This window comes from Lampetra planeri, chromosome 25 (genome assembly GCF_965212315.1).
Source record: "Lampetra planeri chromosome 25, kcLamPlan1.2.h2, whole genome shotgun sequence".
NCBI classification, from domain to species: domain Eukaryota; kingdom Metazoa; phylum Chordata; class Hyperoartia; order Petromyzontiformes; family Petromyzontidae; genus Lampetra; species Lampetra planeri.
This window is the reverse complement of record NC_136131.1, coordinates 2,241,589-2,251,396: the sequence shown is the minus strand read 5'-3', so window position 1 is coordinate 2,251,396 and position 9,808 is coordinate 2,241,589.

Genomic DNA, 9,808 nt, shown 5'->3' with positions numbered 1-9,808 from the left:
CGTGGCCGCCCAGGATCGTACGTCGAGAGGTGTCGGGGGGGGGGTCTCTGAGCAACGGAGAGCGCAACGCGGCAGGGGGTTGCGAGCGGTGAAAGATGCGTAGCTTTGAACTATGGATTTAACTATTCTTAGGGTCTTTCGGTAAAGTCAGGTAGGTGGGTTCGAAAATAATAATAAAACAACAACAAAACATGATGTTTCGATGGCTTTAAATCAAGATGTGAACGATTGTTTGTATGTTTTTACCAAGTAATGCCCCACTTGAGCTACGCTTTTTCTTTTCAGAAGCGACCCGCCCTGTCGCAAGTGACAGCACCACGTGGGTGGCGAATCACGTGGGGATTTAAAGCAGCAGCAGCAGCCAAAGACTCCAAACGCGTGCAATGTTCCTTCTAAATGCGCAGAGGGAAGCCGACAAACCGGAGGGCCCGGAGACAAATCCACGCGACCACGAGGGGAGAGAAAGAAATAGAGAGAGACACGCAAATCTCCAAGTATCGAGGCGTCAGGGTCGGGATCGAACCCACGACCTCCTGCGTACCAAGCGAGGTAGTTAACATCATACTCTAGTTAACATCGCCTAGTCACCGCGATATTATTATTTTTTTCCGTCTGAGGACGAACCCTTGTGTTACGAGCGAAACGTCGTGATATAATTTTTATTTTATTTTATTTTTCGACCCACGTGACTTTACCTAAAGAACCAACGAGTATGGATTCCCTGCAGTCACGAAAGCTTCGAATCAACATTGAGACAAACCTCATTTTCTTGGTTCTTTCGGTAAAGTCACGTAGCAGGGAAATAATAAAATAATAAAAATAAAACAATCAAATACAATTCTCACGACGTTTCGGCCACAATGCAAGCAGCCGTCCTCAGGTGAAGAACAGGTCTGTCGGAAAGACAGCGTCCGAATGAACCTGTTCTTCACCTGAGGACGGCTGCTTGCGTTGTGGCCGAAACGTCGTGAGAATTTTATCTTATTATGTTTTATTTTTTATTATTTTATTATTTCCCTCCTACGTGACTTTACCGAAAGAACCAGGAAGATGGATTCCCCGCAGTCACGAAAGCTTCGAATCAGGATTGAGACAAACCTCATTGTCCGGCGTAGGCCACTGATCTTCAGCAGCGGCAAGTCGCGTTCCCAGCGCCACGTGGACTTGGTGGTACATGTTGTTTATGTCATTTATTGTGAAAATTCCGTCACAGTTCCTATGATCACTGTTTCGTTGCTTTCATGGCTTTATTTTGGTGATTTCGAAAAGTGTTTTGGTTTGGCCATGTTTGTTTGTTGCATTACAGAGTTAGACTGATGGCCTTAATCTACGTTGTCTTGTGGTTGTTGTTGTTGTTGTTTGACTTGCATCCCACTGGGATTTTTGCACACAGTGTTGGTGTACGGTGCTTTTTCTGCAATATTTTGCTGTCTTTTCTTGGATTTTCTGTTTGCACTCAGTCACATATTCACTTTAAGATGTTTTTTTGTTCATGTTTTTGTTTTTTGTTTGTTGCGGTTGCACCCGATTCAAGAGCCGAATGGCTCACAGGGCTATACCTAATAAATGAACTTGAACTTGAACCTCGAGGTGCAAACGAAGGAGGTGTCACGCGCAAACATCTCGGGCCACGGTCCCCGTCCGTGCATCGATCATCCTCATCCAGAGCCCCGCGCGGAGCAGCGCCAAGGTCAACAAATGCCGTCACGTGCGGCCGGCTGAAATATAACACGAACAAACAAGCAGACGGAACAAGTGATTGATGCGTCAAATGTTGCGTAAATTAGGGATGATAGGAACGAAAAATGTGTTCACGTTCTTTGGAGGGGAATAAAAAAAACGCATATAATGATGCACATGCATCATGTGTGTTGTGATTCATATGGATGCACGGGGGGGGGGGGGTGTGAATGTTTTTTTCCCATTATTTACTGATGCTAACCCCCCGTCTGTGGTCGTATTCATCGCTCATTCCGTGTTGGATTATCGCCAGGGCGACGTGGGAGAACACGACGAACGGCAAAGGACACTTTGTAAAGAATGACTTGTGGGGGGGGTTGGGGGTACAATTTCAGGGACAAAAATCTACGATACCAAAACACATCTGCGCAACGAAACAACACAAACGCAGCGAAATCAACCAAAGTGTCGATGCCGGTGCGCTGGTGACCACTAAGCCCATCGCAGCTTCCTGCCGTTGCTATCGAGCTGATCATGGCCCATCCACGCCTCGCAATCACTCCCGCCCAGAGCGCACTCGGGCAAGACGGTCACCGTGTACCCACGCACGTGTACCACGCACGTGTCAGTGTGCGTGATGATGTCACCAGGCACGTGTCAGTGTGCGTGGTGATGTCACCACGCACGTGTCAGTGTGCGTGGTGCAGTCACCATGCACGTGTCAGTGTGCGTGGTGACGTCACCACGCACGTGTCAGTGTGCGTGGTGACGTCCCCATGCACGTGTCAGTGTGCGTGGTGCTGTCACCATGCACGTGTCAGTGTGCATGGTGCTGTCAGTGTGTTTTTCCATCGTTTCGCAGTTGGTGAAGCAATTCAATCAACCACGTGGTCTATTCATAATCAACGTTTTTGGGTTTAGATCGCGTTATTTATAAATGTGTCGTAACCCTCCACCACCCGACACGGCCAATCAGCAAAAAAAGTGTCACGTTGACAAAAGACAAATAGTTCACTGCTTTAGCCCACCGGTGTGTTGAAGCGTGAAACCATTGCCCGATGATGCTCGTTGGTTCTTTCGGTAAACTCACGTAGGTGACGACGTTTCGGGCGCAACACAGTTTCGGGCGCAAGCTTCCCCACCTGATGACGGACGCTTGTGTTGCGCCCGAAACGTCGTGATTCATTTGATACCCACGTGACTTTACCGCACGGCTACCGGGATCTGCACAGAGCACCTTTAGGGTGAGCGCGAAGGGGGAGGATTGAACACTCACGCAGCGCGCCCGCACTCTGCTTTCTCGTCACGTGCCGCCTTACTGGACAGCCCCCCCTTCTCCCTGGGTCAAGCATGAACCCAATCCCACCCGTCACCGCCATCACCACCATCAGCAGCAAGCAAAGACAACGATCCCACGCGTAGCCTGTGACAGATTGTTGTTGTTGTTGGGAGGGGGGGGCTGGTGCTTTTTTTGCGAGCACCTTTGAAGTCCGGCACTGTGGCACATGAGGGGTGGCCAGCACCACGCCCGGCCGCCTTTGTCTCCCCAGTGGCGATGTTTACCGACACACATAACCAGATTACTCATTTGAGGCTGAGTCGACCTAGGGGAGGAGGCCCAGGACCGGTTTAAATAATCGTCACCGCTGTTGGCCGTGAGCGGGAATCGAACTCGGTTCATAGCCCGGTTCGTAGTGCAGCATAGCGCTAACAGCTACGCAACTTCTCACCACCACCAGCACCACCAGCACCACCAGCACCACCAGCACCAGCACCACCAGCACCACCACCACCAGCACCACCACCACCAGCACCACCAGCACCACCAGCACCAGCACCACCACCAGCACCACCAGCACCACCAGCACCAGCACCACCAGCACCACCAGCACCACCAGCACCACCAGCACCAGAACCACTAGCACCACCACCTCCACCAGCACCACCACCACCAGCACCACCAGCACCACCAGCACCACCACCACCAGCACCACCACCACCAGCACCACCACCACCAGCACCACCACCAGCACCACCACCAGCACTACCACCACCAGCACCACCACCACCAACACCACCACCACCAGCACCACCACCACCAACACCACCACCAGCACCACCACAACCAGCACCACCAGCACCACCACCACCAGCACCACCACCAGCACCACCAGTACCACCACCAGCACCAGCACCACCACCACCAGCACCACCACCAGCACCACCAGCACCACCAGCAGCACCACCAGCACCACCACCAGCACCACCACCAGCACCATCAGCACCACCAGCACCACCAGCACCACCACCAGCACCACCACTAGCACCATCACCACCACCAGTACCACCACCAGCACCATCACCTCCACCAGCACCACCAGCACCACCAGCACCACCAGCACCACCAGCACCACCAGCACCACCAGCACCACCAGCACCACCAGCACCACCAGCACCACCAGCACCACCAGCACCACCAGGTGAGTAGAGAGTGCGTGAGGCTGCTTAGTTTTCGAGTCCCGGGTTCAAAGCCAACTTGATTTTTTTTTCTTGCCGAATCTTAAAACAAAACCACGCGAAGCGATTTTTTTTATTTCATATATTTTTGTTTATATACAAAAATAAAAATAAAACTGCAATGACGATATGAATAAAGACGACGATTTAATAACCAACACATTCACAGCACCCACCATGCCTTCTTGGTATAATGGAGAGGACGGCTAACTCTGAGGTGCTTCACCCAGATTTAAATCCCTCAATATACTTGTGCTAATGAACATGTTACGCGATGACGTCATCACGCGTGTTTATAACAGCCACGCTCGCTTTGCCCCCCAACGAGGCTCAGCTGACTGCGGTCGCCCTGCGAACCGCGTTCAGCAACGCGCGATGCGCACGCGGTGTCGAAGCCCCCTCGCCTTTCAGAGTTTGACCCCCGGCCCACCAACCCCCCGGAGAAACGGGTCATACACTAACCAATTGTGAACGGTTAATGTTAATGTAGGACTTGAAATATCACGCGCCACGCGTTCTGTTGCTATGCAAGTGAGCAGCGTACAGTGGGGGGCATCTGAGGACACGGTTGTTGTTGTCGTGGCATTAAGGGGGAGGTCGTTAAGAGACGCGACAGGTGTTAGGGGTAACTGAGGACGCAGGCCGGTGATTGGTCAGCAGGGTGAGTGGCTAATAACCGGCGCCAGCCTGGCGGCGATAACATGGTCACGTGAGGCTGGGGGCCTGGGGGCGAGTAGCAAAGCGGGGGATGAGATAATTGATTGGGACTGATTGGTGCGGGGATAAAGGGCACAGCGTAACGGAGAGACGGGAGTCTTGGTTGGGATTGGAGCTGGAGTGGTTGGTGCCCGGGACAGAGACGGAGCAGCAGTGAGCAGGAATAGATACAATAAGGATAGAGAGAACACAGTGTACGGTAGCAGTGGATAGAGAGAACACAGTGTACGGTAGCAGAGGATAGAGAGAACACAGTGTACGGTAGCAGTGAGAGTGAGCGAGCGAAGTCGCGAAGTGGAGCGAGCGAACGGGGAGACATGGAGTGTTGTTAATGGCGGGTTGTGCATCGGAGCGAACGGAGAGACATGGAGCGATGGTGTGGAGGAAGTGTGAACTCTACGCGTGAATAAACGAGACACGAAAGACAACGAGATTACGAGTCCTACATTAATAACCGTTTCGTTGATTCCTACTCGGCGATTAGTGGAACGTATTTCACGATAGGCAGACACGCGTGGATTATAATCCACTGGTCAACACACTTTTTCTGGCATAAGGTATTCCAACGGTTTTAAGGTAATTTTGGGGTGCTGATTCCAAATCTGGCATCAGTTTTTGTCTATCAAGTCAGGTTTTTGAGATATAAAATATTGCATTTTCAACAAAAACTGCGGAAGAAAAATAATAAATAAATGTGGATATCTACATAAAATGATATTATAAACACACTATCATAAAAATACAGCACCATATTTTAACACTAAAGCAGTCACTGACTCGCAACAACTTGCAATCACAAGTGACAGAGTTAATTTCGGGTAAAATCAATGAAAATGGGGTATGCCGATAGCATAAAAATAAGATGTGATAGAGCAAATCTGAGATCAGCACCCTGAAATTATAATAATAGGTTTTTACCCTTTCAACTGGTACAAAAACAGTCAAAATGCAAACAAAAAGAAACAACTCTGATAATGATAATGATATGCATTGCTTGTGTTGTGGTGATTGCAAACATGATCCCTTGTATAAAGGTATCAGTTTTTGTACCAGTTGAAAGGGTAAAAACCTATTACTATATTTTTCCACTGGTAAAGGAGATGTCTCATAGTGTAAACCCTGAAATTAGTCTAAAACAGCTGCAAAAGTCCAGGCCAGAAATTTTTGTTTTTGTTGACCAGTGATTATTGTCGGGAAATCGAATTGAAGCAACACATTTCTGTGTAAACATTTAGGAAATCGGCTCCGCCAACATTGTCTCGACAGCTGGCCCCATGACTTCGACCACGCCTGCAGGATAAACGACGCATCAACGTCGCAACACTTTGCAGACAATTGGCGGGTCCCATCGCAACTGCAGCGGATCATCGCCGATGCGGACACGTCCCTCCCCCCACGAGTCGACGAATGAAGACAGGCCACCACAGGCGTGCGACTGTGACCGTACAACCCCATGCTACGTGCCAGAGAGTAAAGGGGCCGTCCATAAATGACGTCACGCACCTGGTGGGGGGGGGGTCAGACATTTGTAACGATGTGTGACGAGGGGGAGGGGGGGGTTTGAGAAATGTGACCTCACATAAAAATGCGCAACTTTAAATATAGACAACACGTTCTACTTAATTAAATAGACTTTTTAATAAATGTTTTCTCCTACAATATCAGAGTGCAGCGCCACATTGAATACGCACTCCAATGACAATAGTTTAAAGCGATTTGAAGCATGTTTTATTTTTTTGTGGAGGGGGGGCAGAGCTTTGTGACTGGTTGTGACGACGTGTGACGAAGGGGGGGGGGTCAAAAATCGTCCAAAATCGCGTGACGTCATTTATGGACGGCCCCAAAGACCGCTGTCGTCAGCTGAGTGGTCCATGGAGCTAAGCGGAGGTGCTAAAGTCACTGGGTACGGGACAGGAAGGATGCCCCCTGAATCTGACCATCGCTACGCACGGCGCACAGACTCGGATGAATCAAAGCTCGCTGACCTGGAAACAGAAGTGACTGGGATACAGATTGACTCCGTTAAAGTGAGGAAAAAATAGACAACACGGTTAAAGTGAGAGCTCTCAATCACGAACCCCCTCTCATACTCAATGGCTGAATTCATTTGGCCCAATCTCAGCGCTTGAGCACACGAGCGATAAGCTCGAGGCAAGGAAGAAGAATCCACACGAACATGCGGTCCATTCGTAAACTTTAGACCAGTCTGAAACACCTGAATCTTAGACAGTCTCAAACAATGGAACCTTAGACCAGTCTTAAACAATGGAATCTTAGACAGTCTTAAACAATGGAACCTTAGACCAGTCTTAAACCATGGAACCTGAGACAGTTTTTAACAATGGAACCTGAGACCAGTCTTAAACAATGGAATCTTAGACCAGTCTTAAACAATGGAAGCTTAGACCAGTCTTAAACAATGGAACTGTAGACCAGTCTTAAACAATAGAACCTTAGACCAGTCTTAAACAATGGAACCTGAGACAGTCTTAAACAATGGAATCTTAGACAGTCTTAAACAATGGAACCTTAGACCAGTCTTAAACCATGGAACCTGAGACAGTCTTTAACAATGGAACCTGAGACCAGTCTTAAACCATGGAACCTTAGACCAGTCTTAAACAAGGAAACCTTAGACCAGTCTTAAACAATTGAACATTAGACCAGTCTTAAACAATGGAACATTAGACCAGTCTGAAACAATGGAACCGTAGACCAGTCTTAAACAATGGAACCGTAGACCAGTCTTAAACAATGTAACCTGAGACCAGTCTGAAACAATGGAACCGTAGACCAGTCTTAAACAATGGAACCTTAGACCAGTCTTAAACAATGGAACCTTAGACCAGTCTTAAACAATGGAACCTTAGACCAGTCTTAAACAATGGAACCATAGACCAGTCTTAAACAATGGAACCTTAGACAGTCTTAAACAATGGAACCTGAGACAGTCTTTAACAATGGAACCTGAGACCAGTCTTAAACAATGGAACCTGAGACAGTCTTAAACAATGGAACCGTAGACCAGTCTGAAACACCTGAACCCAGGACAGCAATGACCGGCCAACTGCCCCACCTCCCCCCCAAAGAAAATCCCTTCCCCCCCCCTCCCCCCGCCTGCTCTGATGAGTCCGGTGTGCCAGATGCCGTCGATGCCCCTGGTACTACCGCCCAGAACGTCAGAATGCTGCAATGTATGATGTGAGGCAGGATGTTAAACACAAAATATGATATATATTTATTATATATAATATAAAATCGCAAATCTGTCTGTCTGTCTGTGTGTGTGTCTGTCTGTCTGTGTGTCGCCGGACCATACGCAGTTTCATTGGACGACCGGCGCGGACCACGGCGGTTGCTCCTGGCAACGGGTAGCGACGCATTCGCTGCGGGGTGGACGCCATTTTTAATTCCCGTTAAAAATATGCGCACGCATTAACACGCGACTCTGAGGTAAATTCATCACAGTTTCACGTCCTCTTCACTCCCCCCCCACCCCAATGTGTGCAATTACTATTATAGGGTCGGTAGATAATACAATTATTGCGATTAGACAGTATTATTGTAGCGCGGGGGGGGGGGGGGGGGTAACGGCCCTAGTACCCAGCCTCAGCCGGGTGGGCAATCTAGGTGAGGCCGGAGGCTCTGCACGGTACTAGGCCTCGACACCCCACCCGTGTCAAGCGACGACTTTGTGGTATAAACTCTATATACCCAGCGTTGCCCGGGTGGGAAATACATTTAAAATCTTCTGAAAACTTTCAAACATTACATACCAATGAAAAAACAACTGTGTAATTACTTTTAAACCCGAGGCGCCAAGAATCGATTCTTTAAATGTTGACTGTACAAATAGTCATTAAGCTGGGTGAGCGTACTGGCAGTCTATTATGTAGACTGTAGCCTGGTTTTTAAGCTGGGTGGGTGTACTGGCAGTCTATAATGTAGACTGTAGCCTGGTTATTAAGTAAAGTGAGTCAATTTGTAACACGTAGGCTTTCGCGACCATTATTCATAAACAACGTTATTGGGTTTAGATCGCCTTATTTATTAATGTGTTGTAACCCTCCACCACCCGACACGGCCAAAGTAAAAAGTGTCACGTTGATAAAAGACTAATAATTCACTGCTTTAGCCCACCGGTGTGTTGAAGCGTGAAACCACAATAATTACCATTTCAGAGTACGACGTTTCGCTGATGCTGGATGCAATTACCAGCGAAACGTCGTACTCAAAAATTGTCTGTCCGTTTGTGTACGCTCGCTTGCGAGGGATTTGCCGGGAGGCACGTCCCGTACCCCGCGATGGGAATAGGCATGTCAGTTTTTTTATCCGTCACCTTTAAAGTGGTTTAATTATCGATTTAGTGTTATTCAACTTTATTTATTTATTTCATTTGTGTATATATGTAAGGTTATTAAGAAATATATTTTTCACCCGGGCAACGCCGGGTACTTCTGCTTATATATAGTGACAACCTTAACCGACACTGACAGTCAATAAACACCTTTTAGCATACTCTTAGGTTTTTTTCCGTAAAGTCACGCAGGTAAAAACATTTTAAAGGTATAAAAGTAATAATAGAAATAAAATAAAATAATAAATAAATGTGTTCATTATTTTATTTTATTTCTATTATTACTTTTATTTTTAAAAAATTACCTACGTGACTTTAACGAAAAACCATAAGAGTATGAATCCTTGCAGTCACGAAAGCTTCAAATCTACCTTTTAGCATACCTGTTCGTAAGTATAACGGTTTGTAAGTCGGAACACCACAATCTACGGTATTTAAATACCCACACACAAACGCTCACTCCCAGAACGAGGCCGACCCATTTAACATCTCGCAGAGGATCACTCAGCTGAATCAAATAGTGCTGCGGTTCAATTT